At 38.3% G+C, this 14,450-nt stretch overlaps 1 protein-coding gene across 2 annotated transcripts in view; it reads left to right on the forward strand.

The window, feature by feature from the left end:
- Window positions 1-1,003: 1,003 nt before the first annotated feature.
- SV2C (synaptic vesicle glycoprotein 2C) overlaps window positions 1,004-14,450 on the forward strand; it is a 120,027-nt gene continuing 106,580 nt past the window's right edge. The window contains exon 1 of one of the 2 annotated variants that reach the window (XM_065047366.1): window positions 1,004-1,462. The gene's annotated coding sequence lies outside the window, so the exon portion shown is untranslated. The remainder of the gene's footprint in view (window positions 1,463-14,450) is intronic. The other variant, XM_065047365.1, reaches the window with a different exon arrangement.

Here is a 14,450-nt window from a genome sequence, read left to right on the forward strand (position 1 = left end):
TTAACACATTTTTAAGAGGTGAATCCAAGCCTCATGTTTGTCAATAAATCTGGTGGAATATTTGCTGTTTTTTAAAAAAAGTTTTAATATGGGATCCTACCTACTCTCTTCACTTTCTCTCATATCTTCACTTTGGTGATACCACTGTGTTTGTCACATTACACACTTTGCCAGTGTAATTGCAGGTAAATGTATATAATCATAAAGGAGGAACTGTCTTAATGTTCTTTGTTCTACAGTGGCTAATAACACCTAGTGTAACAACAGTATCATATCACTTCCGAGCCTTGATGCCACTGCATCAAAAATCCTGTTGATAATGATAATAAACATAAGATCCTCCTACTGTTTATAGAACCTAAGTAAAAAAAAAAAAAAAAAAAGACTTTACAAGATAATCTAGTTTATCTATTTGTCCCAAAAGAAATCAATCATCTTTAAACACAGTTTTTTCTGATGGTTTCTTAAAAGCCATGGGTGGTGGGGATTCCACCATCATTCAAGGCAACCTGTTCTAATGCTTCACTCTTCTCCTAAATCAGGAATTTTTCCACTCAGGAAAGTCAATATCGTTTGTGGGACTCCCTACACTAACTTCACTTCTTCTCACCCTGATCTTCACTTGCAGTCTTTGCGTGTGGAGTATAGGCAGCTTCTCACTGTTGCTGCAAAGCGCCCATGGCCCACACTCGGGGGGAAAAATTAAGGAGGAAGGATGTGATCTTCAGTGGTCATACGGCCTGTTGCAACCAGTTCTGGAAAAAGGTACTTCATAAGCTCTCCCGTCTTCGCCTCATAAACCACTGTCTTCTGAAATAAAGTGTCTTGCGTAGGTATCACTATTTTTATTTTTCCCTTCTACCGGGAAAAAGGGGCTTGTTTTCGCAGAGACTTCTCAGCCTTGCAGGCGGGGCGGAGGGCTTGAGCGGGGGGGGCGTCTCTGGCCGCCGCCTGCAGCGGGCATCGCCCTCGCCGCACTCCCAAACCTCAATTACTGCCGGTGGCGGCCGCCGCCCGTGCTGTGCCGTGCCGTGCCGTGCCTCCCGCCGCGCCTCGCCCGCCCGCCCGCTCCCCCTCTCTCTCCCCGGCACTGCAGCAGAGGCTTCGCCGCAACGCGAAGCCCACACAGCCACTCGGGTCCGCCCCTCCTCTGGTCTGTCACGCTTGGCGGCTCCTCCGGGAGGCTCCTCGCTCCCTCCCGCAGCCCGACGCTGCAAGCAGGCGGCAGCGGAGGGAACCGGGAACGCCCCGCAGCCCAGCCGCGCCGAGCCTTCTCCGCCACCTGCCCCGCCGGTAAGTGATGCTCCCGGCAGTCGGGCGGCTGCTGCTGCTCCAGGGCAACTTTTCCTCCCGCTTTATTTTATTTTTTTCATGCTTTTGGCGGAGGACGCCTTCAACTTTTCCACGGGACTTATAGAGGGTTTGCTTGCCGGGGAAGACGGCGAGGAGAGCTCTCTTCGGGGTAGGTCGAGCGTTAGAGGAATCAGGGGGTTCCCTCGCATCTCGGCGGTGAGCGGGAGCCTGCTCGGTAGCTGCTCGTTTCCAGCTCTATCAGGAGCTCGCTCGCTCTTTTTCTCAGAGACCAGGTTCTATATATCTGAGGCGGTGTGAATGTGTAATCTCTGCTTTTGAAGCTGACTGGCATATGAAGGCTGGCAGAACTTTCGCACGCTAGGGGAGCAAAAACCAGGGGTGTTGAAGTTCGCAGAGACTCCAGATGTTTGAAGAAAACAAGCTTCCAAGATGTTCTAGGGGTAAGGATGGCAAGGAAAATCAAAGCTGTGGGAAGAGTGTCAAGATTAGGGAATCGACCTTTTCTAAACTGCGTGTAGAAGGAACAGACAGGGTTTCAGACCCTGCAACAGAAAAGAAAAAAAAAAAAAAAAGGAAAAAAAAAAGAGCGAGAAAGAAAAAAAGAAAGAAAACGAACAATATAAGTGCTTTTGAAAACTATATTGTTTTTCTCACTATAGGTTGCCTTCAAGGATCATAACTCACATTGATTACGTGGGGAGAATAGTTTAGCATTCATGACCCATAAGGGGGAGGGGCGACTCCCTTTCTCAACAGCCTCAGGAAAGGACTTCTCCAAAACACGCTAAATTACTGCTTTCCTGGTGCTTTGAGGATTTTAATCCCGAGGTGCCTCCAGCAGCATATTGGACGGGAGTGTGGAGAAGTCACAGTGGGGAAAATTATGGTCCAAGTCCCAGTGTCAGGAAGAGCCATGGGATGATGAGTTTTTTTGAGGAGACCCCAGCCTAATTTAAAGAAGGCAGAAGAGCCTGAGGGATGTAAAGAAGCAGAGGAGCTAGTATGGCAGTCCTGAGTGGAGGCAGGACACCCAAGGGACCTGAGGGCTGGGTGGCAATGAGGGGTAATTGAGCATGGAGGTCACTGATGAGTCTGGGGAGCCTAACCCTGTAAAGCACGGTGGGCAATGAGAGTGAGGGGTGAGGGTGGGAGCTGCATCATGCTGGCTGGGGCCGCTATAAGCACATCTGTGCAGAAAGGCCAAGGAGAGAAGGAAGAAATGAGGAAGAAGCACATAAAGATAGGCTGGGAGGAGGGACATCGTCTCATTGAAAGATGCTGAGATCATCCAGAGGATCCTCTGTGATTGATAGTATCCTGCTCTCCTTCCCGTAAAGGGTTAGGAGGCTGATGAATGTATCTCTTCTGGAAGGGGGAGTGGGGGGGTGGATTGCAGAGGTTAGTACAACACAAGGGAAACCTACCCAGACAAACACAATTGGTACTGCTGGTACTTGGGCTGCATTGCACTGCAGTGCAGGGAGCTCACAGCAACTTCTGCCTTAGGAGAAAGAGGTAGATGCTGGATTGATCTGTAGAGGTGGCACAAACTGTGCCAAAAAATAATGCTTTGTGAGGCAACTGGAAGGAGAGAAGTACGGAAATTTGGAAAGAACTTCCTCATTAATTTACAATTAACAATAAAGGATTTTAGGGGGAAAAAAAACACAAAAAACAAAACAAACAAACAATACTCAAACCAAATAAAGTTCTCCAATTAGAATAATTTTAAGAGGTATACTTCAGTTGGAAGTTGTTTTCTTCTGAGTTTTCAGTGGGAAAGGACCTTATTTTTACTGTGCCATATGTCCTCCTGAATTACTCAAGTTTTACATGGATTTTCTTTTCATGAGTTGAGATTCTTATGGGAATGAAAACTACCATTGCACAGTTTCATGCAGTATTCATAGTTTTCCCTGTAATCAATTCAGTGTTTTCGTAGAGAATAAGGCACCGTGGTAAACTGGAGATCCCATTCTTTCCTCCTCAGCTAGCCATTTTCTGCAATTTAAATGAATTTTACCCGCATTAAATCTTACCATTTCAGTGCCTATTTTGTATTATATTGTTTTGTCTGTTTCCATAATGTGAGAATGGGAAGTATTGCTTTTCTGGATCGCAAAAAAAAAAAAAAAAAAAAAAGGCATCATCCACTAAAATATGGTCACTGTAAGTTTCAAGTGGACTTTTTTATATATTTTGGGAAAATCTTTGCATAAGCCAAATATTGACAAAAAATCTGTCAATTAAAAATGTTGACACACATTGTGGTTCCAGACATCTTCAAACGATACTCAAAGAAAAAGAAGAAACAATGTTTTAATGTCTGTATTCTTGAAGCTGTATTCCTATTGTTAATTCAATAAAGATGACCCTAAATATCAGTGGTACAGACTAGATATAGACTTTCTGTTATGGCAACTTCATGTAAAATCCCATGTCATTACATTGTGGAAAAATAGATTTGTATTTGGCTGAATGAGATCAAGCCAAGTGTTTTCTGATTATATACTTGAGAAATCAAATTCATTTTTAGTAATAGTAAACCAAAGGAGTTAGATTTTTTTCTCGGAGCAACATGTGAGAAAGAGGTTTTCAATAAAGAAAGATCGCATGAAGTCTTTGATTATGTTTGCAATATATAGTGCTAGCGCAGATGACAATTTGAAATCTATAATTGAGTTTATATATACCCGAGTGTATAAGCTTGTATAAGTTGCTTGCTGAAATGGCAGATTTCAAATTAATTTTTTAAATTATGTGTTCTAAAGCACAGAGGACAAATGTTTATCCACAGTGGTCCTTATAATCTCATTAAAATCAGTGTGAATTGTATTGTACATTTCAGTGAGAACCAGAATGAATCCAGCCATATAATGATTTGTATATTTTTAATGACAATGGTATTAATGAAGATATTTCACATTCTTGGTCATATAGAAGTTGGTTCATCCTCACAGGCAGATCGCTTGGGCTGTATGTTGCTGCGAATATTTGCAACCCATATGCATCACAGGATGCATATCAATGCCTGCTTAAACAAAAGCTCATCAATTAAATTAAATGTGTTTGCAAACCTGCAATAGGGAATGAACAGCTGCTGCCACCGCCTTCGTATTATGTAGTGCATAACGTTTTCCTCTTAAAACAGAATGGAATCCTTTTAAAAATTATTCTGAGGGCTGGGTGTAGAGCTTGTTTTGTTTTAAGTGTTAGTAAGCAGTTAAATGGGAAAATTAATTGAAAGTGTGCTCAATGTATGAACTCTGGGAAGAAAAAGGTAGTTAAATTTTTCTTTTAAATTAGCAAACTGTTTCAGTTTTAAGTTAAATATGTAGTAAATATGTCACAAAACATGGTGGGCCTTTTTTCCGTAAAACGCTGGTTGATAGCTACAAAAATGAGCCTCACGGGCTTTTAATTTTTCTGTGGTTTTGTGTATGGCTATGGGGTACTTCTAAAGACATTCTAAACATGCATAGTATCTATTGTCGGGTAAATATAAATGTTGCCAGTCTCCGATATGTTAGTCAGGTTTGGTTTCAAATTACCATTTTTATGTCAGCTAGAGGTACATACGTGTGCATTAAATATAATCAAATGTAGATTTCTTTAACATGATTATTATTGACACTGTTGTCCTCTTATTAAAAAAACAAACAGAGCAGGCAAAGCAACATCGAGTTAATCCTTTCCTTTTCTGTGGTTTGAATTCTCAGTCACTTTCCCACCCAGAGAGGCTAATAAAAGTTTAAACGCTGCAGACACAACAAACACATTGCTTAAAGTGTAATATAGTGTATTGATTAGGGTATTGTAAGGTCCTTTCATTTTTAAGACTGAATACTTACCTCCGCTTGTCTGCATTTCCACTGTCTGACTGCTAACAGTAAATACTTGCCATGCATCAACGAAACATGAGAGACTTTCATGATGAGGTGGGCATTCCATCCAAATATTTCTAATTCAACTAAAAATACACCATATTAAAAATATGAACAGCACATACTGTGTTATGTAGCTGTTTCAGCACACAAGGCATAGATCTATATTGATCTGAGACTCATAAAAACATGATGTTGCTGCAGCTTTGTGTTTCTTTGCCAGCAGCCAGATTTTTTTTAAGATAAAACGGTATGCCTGTAGCTGGCGCTCTTCTCAGTGGGTCATTTTTGCGATCATGGCTGTGTGAGCCTTGTTTTGGGATTATAGTCTGTATCTCTCAATCACATCTAGATTTTTGACTGAAAATCCAAGTTAGAGTGGATGCAGTTTGTAGCAGCATTAAAGCATCCTGCAGGATTTTTTTTCCTTCAATGATCATATGAGTTTTTGTATAGGAAAAAGCATTGGGAAATACATAATGGAAAATAATTATTTAGAAATACAGGTAACCATGGAACTGAGAGGTGACTTTGCCCGTAGTATCTCATAGGGCCTCTGGGTCTTTAGGTGGCACCATTTTCATAGCATCATAGAATCACAGAATTGTTTTGGTTGGAAGAGACCATCAGGATCATCACCACCAAGAGACCATCAGACCTAACTCTAACACTAACCCATGTCCCTAAGAGCCTCGTCTAAACACCTTTTAAACACCTCCAGGATGGTGACTCCACCACTTCCCTGGGCAGCCTATAGAGCTAGAAGATAAACTTCGCTTTCTGTAAGAGTGACAGTGCTGAGCCCAAGAAGCTGGTTTTGTGAACTGGTTTCCCTTCTTTCCATCCCCTGACACCCTGCCCTTGGCAGATTTTGCTTTTTTTCTCTGGGAATCCCAGCCATTGCTGCAGCCTTACAACTGAAGTGGTCCTCTGAGCTGCTCCTAAGGCTGAGAAATGAGTGATTCCTTGAAGGAGCACTTGAAAGTGACGGCTATCTAACAGGTAGCTTTTTGTTGTTTCTCTTTTTCCTGTGTGCATTTTTGAAATCCTGCCTCTTGGACAGCTGATGGTATGTCTCAAATTCTTGCTTTATATAAAAATAGGACAGAATACATATTCATTTTCATTAAAAACCAGCACACCTTAAAATTCTATCACAAAATAGATTCAAGCACCAACAACAATAAAGATAAGATCAACAGTGTATTTTTCCATTTCCTGATCATGTTGAAAGCTCTGTGCAGTGCACTTGTGGTATCTTTCTTGTACTGATATGAAGGCACCAGATACTACTTGGCATTTTTCTTTCGAACTCTCAAGCTAACAAAGTAAATTGGTTGGTACAGACTATAGAAGATCTTATAGTGATGGCTTGTTAGCGCTTTTTGAGGGGATATATGGATCTGTGAATGACTGGGGTGCTTCTTCATGTGTCATGTGAGGCTGGTCCTGAAACAAAGAGTAAGACCAAATGTTACTATGGTCTCCTATGAGTCTAAAAAGTGTGTATTCTTGATTCTCATTTTTTTCTGGTTTGATCTCATTTAATCAACAAGTTAAAAGAAGATAATTCTAAATGCAGAAGGTAAATTTACAAAATGTTAACATTTCACATGTCTTGGCCTCCTACTTTTCGTGCTCATATATAGCTGTGGAGTTGATGATGGCTTTTGCTTTTGGACAGTATTCTTGGTGTCAAGGTGTCACCTCTCATGAGTACTCACTATCTTTCATCATGTGTAGCTGCTGCACTGGCTGCTGCTGCCATCATGTTCATTATCCTTCTAACATTCTTTCTCAGCATGCGAGTAGCACCTTACTTGCAAATAACTCAACTGTTATGTCCTCTCAGCTTTCTTAAACACATCAAGTTCTGGCAATAGGGAGAGTGTAAGAGAAAAACACACTTAGTGGCATAAGACATGTAACTAACAAACTCATTATTGTGCCCGGAAATCTTGTAAGGGTCATCTGTTCAAGGAAAAGAAAAAAATAATAAAAAAAAAGGCAGAAAAAAAATAGTATTAAGGCTTGTGACAGTTTCCGGTGTGCAGATAGACTCTGTCTTTCCCTCCATATGCCATCTCATCACTAGCTGCAGTATACCATAGGCATAATGAAGACTTTTTTTTTTCATTTAAATAGCTAGTTTCTGATGCAGTCTGATGCTTTGAACAAATGGCAAACATGCTTGAGGTTATCCTACAGTGTGGACCGTGATGCAGATGGATTGCCCTCTATTCAAAGCTAGCTAGTTTATGATTTGCAAGAACGTTTCTGTATGACACTGCTGCAATACAAGAGTAATGGAATAATTTGTATCTGAAGGGACTCGAAGTAATTTCATCCAGTCCTCTTCTAAAAGCAAGGCCAACTTTTATAGTTCAGTTGGGTTGCTCAGGGCCTTGTCCAGTCAAGGTTTGAATGCCTCCAGTGGTGGGGAGTGCAGAGGTTCTCTGTGGAACCATTCCTGTGCTTCTCTGGCCTCATCATGGAGAATTTCTTCCTTATAACTAGGTGCTAGTGGTAAGAGGAGCAAAATTAGACATACTAATCTAGGAGACGAATATTTACTGCAGTTAAAAGTCTTGCTAATGCAACCCAAGATGTGATTAATCTTTATAATCACAGGGAACACTGAGTGTATAGCAACGTAAGTAAAAATGGGATCCATCTGCCATAATACTGATGTTGGTACAGAGGGCTTGATTATTCTTCTACAAAACATTTCTCATTATCTCTCAGAAGAATGTTACTGTTCATAATTTTTGGAGTGTGGTAATCCATGAAAGATACTTTGAGACATGACTTTCTACAAACAACATGAAGGTAAGTGTCCCACTGAACTATCAAGTATTATGTAGGGGCTCAAGGGCCAGTTAACAAACATGTCCTCTGCAAGTGGCTTCACCTCATTTGTGAGAGGAGGCACACTATATCAAATTATTACCCTTCTATGTGCATATATATATTGACTAGTTTAGTCCCAGTACACCCCGATTTAGTTCACATGAGATGAATGGAACTGCCTGCAATGGGAATTTGGCTCAAAATCTGGCAGAGGTTTTCATGGAGAAAAGGGGTTTTATGTTGACCATTTTTTTTCTCCGATAAATATTTTCTCTTTGATTTTAAATTGTGTCAGCTACATTGACAAATTGACAAGCTTTTGACCAGAAAATGTGTATCCTCCTAAGATTCCATGTATCCAAATGTATCTAAAACTTGTATTTAAATAGAAACTCAGTGGTTAGCTGTGGCAGATAGTCTAATGTTAATTAGTGTGGAAAAACTCAGATGGTTGTGTTTGTCAGTACCATAAATTAAAAAAAAAAAAAATCACATCTTTATGTGTTTATGACTACCTTATAAAACCCTATAAAGGTTATGCAGGCATACCTTCAACTTTAAAGAGAAAAAACCCTATATTCACTGTATGTACCTTTTAATCCTTTCGTAGTTGTTTATTATGCCTAAAAGGAATGAAGTTGCAAATGACCACAGGAAAAATTACTTTTAATGGAATTAAATGCTTTTTCCTATAAATTTTACATATTGCACATTATTTTGTATATAGCTGCTGTCACAGATTTCCCCCATGTACCTTGTCATTTAGAAGGGTTGTGCACTCGCACAGATTTGAAGCAAAAGCAGGAGAGAGCATGATAAACTGAAGCTACATATATGGTGGCAGTAATGTCACAAAAACTTATCATGATCTCATCTAGCCTCATTAAGAGTTTAGGAAGTATTGCTACTATTGGTTGCATAATTTGACTATTTACATGTAAAATTCAGAAAAAGCTTTTCCTTATAGCATAACCTCTATATGGAGTGAGTAGTCAGTAGATTAAAAATTTTGTATTATAGTATTCTGGTTTTATAAATGTTAGTATACCCAATGTAAGTGAGAACTATTATTTGTTTTTGTAAATGTATATGCACACTTATTGTGTAAAGAACAGAAAAAATATCAAACCAAATCACACTTTGACTTAAAAGATATGCACCTCCTGTATCTGTACAACATTTGGATTTCTAAATAAATTTTTATTACTACATTTGCATATTGAAGGGTTAGTCCCTATGGGCAACAGCCAGTGTACACTTAAAATGCATTATTTGGTGTTCTAAACTATCTAATAGTTTCCTAAGTTTCACATATTTTATAGAGATTTCCAAGTTGGGTAGGCCAAGACTGATGCAGCAAAAATTCAGCCTGCTTATAGGGAAAACTGGAAAAACCTTGTATGTTAGTCGTTGATAACTTCTTTGGTCCATTTAGCTGGAATACTAATTCCTTTCCAGTCTTTTTCTTGCCTTTAAGTGAAGTCCTCAAAAGAAAAACAGAAAAAAATTGGACATGGAGAAATCAGGATGATTTTCACAAAAAACACAAAAAAGGTTTTACACATCATATAGGAACATCTAGCAGTTGTCTGATAAAATGAATTCAATATTGTTTAATTTTTTCCTTCAAATAATATTCCGTGCTCAGCTCACATCTAAACTTGGCAGGAGTCCAAGACGTATTAATTTTCAAGCTCCTGAAAGTTTTGCTTATACATGATCCTAAGAATCTGAGCCCTCTTCTACTCCATAGGTGCACTGCTTAAATTTTGAATATCTAACCAGAAATATTTAGGCTTATATTTATAATCATAATTATCGTAGCCTGATTTTCAGAGACTCTGGAATTTCTCTCACTAGAAGACATATTCCAGTTGAAAGCAGTAGATTCAGATCCCTGTATTAAAAAAATATGAGATATCAGTCCTTGTATACACTGAAGAATCAAACAATATAAAACTCAGAGATATTAAAATATAATGGCATCAGGGTGGCTCTGTGTATTTGCTTGGAAAAACTACAAGGCCACAGGAAAAATAAAAACCTTCTAGCCGACTGTCCAAACTAATTTTAGCAAATTGATGTGTAGAAAATGGATGTTAATTAGCTAAAATGAGTTCTTGTCAAAGACCATGATTTAATAGCTAAACTTGCTCCTACTTTAAGAAACTTAATAGCTAAAATAAAAAAGAAGAAAACAGAAACATCTCATATGGTATTAGCTCACCATTCTGTCTCTGACCATGTTTGTCCATGGAGAAAGTAGTCATCCAAGGTGTGGCAATACTCATTATCAGTCTAGAAGCAACCCTAACACTTTGGTACTGGTACAGGCAGTTTTACCTGGAGTGCTGCTTAATTTGGAGTAGCTTCCTTTGTGGAAACACAGAGACTCCTGGAAAATTCTCTTTCAGTTCACATTTTTCAATACTTAAAACAGTGATGTGTTTTGTTTTGTTTGTTTGTTTGTTTGTTTGTTTGTTTTTCTGATGTAAAACAACATTACAGTTTTGATTACAAAAATACTGAGAATTTCTTTGAGACATCTTTTAACTGAAATGACTAAGGACAAACTCAAGAGTAAGCCATTTCAAGGTGCTTTCTTTTATTGTGTCAAAGCCATTCTTTGCTAATTAATCATCTTTTATAATACTAGTGTTCTTCAATTTGTGAAAATTCAGTACATGTCATTATTTCTCATAATTGGCTCACCCTCTTGCCTAGGAAGCTGACAGAATTTCCTCCTGTGTGATGTTCACTCTCCCATATAACGTATAAATACTAGGTATCATCTACACAGTACTTCGATAATCTTACCATTTGATATATGGTGAAGATTTTTGTACAAATCACAGATCACATCTTAGTAATACAGATGACCAACTCGGCACCTGGTGTTTGTGTCCCACCTTTACTCTTTCTTCCTTAGTTTTTAAGTTTCTGTTTCAGTCCAGCTACAGCTTCATGGCAGAAAACTGTTGAAAGTCACAGAATTAGTTTTAATATATATTTTTTTTTATGCTTAGTAAATGCTTATCATTCCCTAGTGCGTAGTCCACGTACAGGCTTTCAGAATAAAGCAACTACAGTCTCCATCCAGCAAAGAAAGACACTGATATACTGACAATCTGGCCGATGGTTGGAGCACACGATGCACAAGGAGACGCTGTGGGTTTGCTCATCTGTGAAGGGAAGGTCAAAGGAAAATGGGAGGATCTAATTACTGTCTTCCATCATCTAATGAGTGATTAGAGAGAAGATGGAATCAGAAAAAGGGAAAGGAAATTTCAGCCAGATAGAAGGAAGAAATCCTTCATTATGTGGGTGGCAAAGTACTAGAGTAGGTATACAAGAACGCTGTGGCATCTCTGTCCTTGGACATGTTCAAAACTTGCCTGGACATGGCCCTGGGCAGCCTGATCCGATTTTGAAGCTAGCCTGGTTTTCAGTAGGAAACTGGAGTAGAAGACCTCCAGAAGTTCTTTAACAGCTTTGTTATTCTATGATTCTACTGATATAAGTGACTATTGATATAAAGACCATGTACTACTGAAAGTTGGTAAATCACAGAATTCAGTCTCCCTCTCCTGTGAGCCGTTCCACTACTGTCATAGTAGTACCTGGTTAAGATCAGGAACTCTTTTTACAATTGCTTGCAAATTTAGAAGATATACACCTTGGAGTGAAGAATTTATAATCTGAGAAATAATTTGATTTCTCACAGCAAAATACTCTAACCTGTTAAACTGAATGCTGCAAAATCTCTCTTATTTGGCTAGAAATTCTTGTATTGGCACAGACTGAGTGGTAAAATCAAGATAATTACCTTGATTAAAAAATTGGTTTACCTGATAAATGAGGTTATTTGTTCTCTTCTTAAAAGGCCAAATTGTAGAACTGCTGAATCACTTAATTATTTATTTATGGTGATGCAGCAGCTCATAGTGCTATGATTTGACTTACTGGTTACTTTTCCTATGGAACTGTACTTGTGAGTACACAGAGAGGATTTGAGTAAAAGTTCTTGCAATGTATAGTTAAATACAGATATTCTAAGGCTGAAATAATAAAATATTTTGAACAAATCTCATTGCATGGGACGAGAAAACAAGAAAACTAATTTTTTTTTTTTTTTTTTTAATTTTTTAATCAGCCTAAGCTGCTCTATGCTGGTGCTTGCTCACAAGATACAGAGTTTACTTGCAAATATCCAAGTTCACATCTCACAGGCATAGTTAATTTTTCTTTTGTCTTGGAAAGGCATAAGGGTTTTAGCATGCTGGGCTCCTGAGTTTTTTTCTGACTTGAAGGGACACAAGATCTCTGACATAGTTTCCTTGATATTTTCTTACATAGTCTAACTTAAAAATAATCTGGTCAGATCCACTTTTAAATTTTCACCAATATTCACTTTTGCTAGCTCTATGGCCAGTATTGTACAGTAGCAGATTGTGAGAATTCAAAACCCAGAAATATTGTTCCTGAGGAACATCTTGTGGATGTTGTCCCCGCCTCCTTGTTCTCCCCTGGGGCTGGGTGATTTACAGGAGTGCTTTCTTGTATTTTTTGCACTTAGTTCCTATCCCAGAGGAGGGTAGCAGAATACATTGCTGTTCTTACAAATATTTATATATATATGATCTAGTTTGTTGCAATAGGGTTGTTTATATTAATTATTTTACTTAAGGGCATAATTCTTGCAGAGTAATACCACTTAGCTGATAAAGTGAAAATCTTGTTGCAAATAAGTTTGGACAGTGTATGTCCTGGCCAGGAGACAGCTAGGAAATGGAACTGAATTACCCATTAAAACTTTTTCAGTCAAATGTTGATCATTCTTTGTTAAATGTGTAATGTGTTTTTAGTTCATTTTATTTCTGGTTATTGGGTAAAAGTGTATTTTTTCCTAGTTGGGAGAAATTGTTTTATGTTGTGCTTCTTCTATATAAAATAAATGGAAACCATTATGTACGTCTGTGTTTCAATATCTAGTAACAGGAGTGAGCTACAGGTTCTGATACACTGCTTTCCTCCACTTCTGTGACTGGGAAAACTAATTTCTCTGAGCAGAAGTATTCTGTGATTGGCTGAACTCTATGCTAGCAATTTTCTTTAACTGTGGCTTTTGTTATAATATTAATTTTTTTTTTTCATATTCTAAAACAGTGGAAGTAATAGTTCTGTGATGGCTTTGGTCTTTAATATTTCAGCAAAATGAGTTTTAAATTAGGAAGATTTTTTTTTATTCAATAAAGCTTCCTGAGAAAGTGTATGGCACAACTAAAATAAAGTTGATACAAAGAGAACTGTTACTGTACCTTGTTAGGGCTCTGTAAACATATGAAGGTTTTTTAAAAGATCTAATTAAATGTTAAAAATACAAGTAAGAAAACCTGTTACCTGCTGGTTTAACAGTTCTATAGCAGCATAGAATGCAAGTGTTATATACTGTCCATGTGAACTGTACCACTGAAAGCTGTGTAGGGGTCAGGAGAGGAAGAGCACATGCAGCAGACAGAAAAGATGTACTGATTCAAATTCCTGTGAGATTTTGGATTAAATTAAAACCTGCTTTTCCTTAACAGGAGTATTCCTTGCTCTAGGGATGCAAGCATTGAACATTAAGTCAGCTATACAATCTGAAATGCAATTTTCAATGAAAGCTGATACACATGCATTCAAGGAACTAAGCACTTAATCACTGTGGTGTATATCCTGAGGCCACCACAATGTGATGCATTTAAAAAGCTAATTGTAAGCTATAATCGAGAACTAATTGGCTGATGAAGCAAGAATTTATCTTTTAGAATTGCTTTACTTATTAAATTTAAACATTTATGACATCTCATTTTTTCTTTTTTTTCTTTTTTTTTTTTTTTCCTAGAAGAGGAAAATTACTTTTAGAGCTTGGCTGCTGTGTTTTACTGGGACTTAATTTGTTGTTTATTTTGCTACTTTGGAGCTATGCCTCTACACACACACATGAGTGAGTTGTTTATTCTTATAGTCTCTTCAGACACCCCCAGGCACAGATTAGGCAAGAGACCTGCTTGGAGCATAAAACACGTTTCTTTCATTAGTCAGCTGGCACTGGTAGTGTACAGATAATTTTCTGTTTTTGAATAAAAAATAATATCTGATATGAGTTGTCCAGGGCCTCCTTTGTGGGTGGAGAGTCTTAGTATTTCTTTTGAATAAGAAAAGTTGTGATAATAGGCCAAGTCTGAAGAGGAAGAAAAAAAACAAAGGAAATACATGCAAGTGCCTATTAGTAATGTGGAATATTTGAAGAGTTTGCTGCCCAAGCATGAGGGTAAATGAGAACCCAGTGGAGGAGCCTGCCAAGTGTAAAAAGTGGTCCCTCAACCTGCTTTGCAAGTGTGTGTAATTGAGGTGCCAATA

Source organism: Columba livia, chromosome Z (assembly GCF_036013475.1).
Source record: "Columba livia isolate bColLiv1 breed racing homer chromosome Z, bColLiv1.pat.W.v2, whole genome shotgun sequence".
NCBI classification, from domain to species: domain Eukaryota; kingdom Metazoa; phylum Chordata; class Aves; order Columbiformes; family Columbidae; genus Columba; species Columba livia.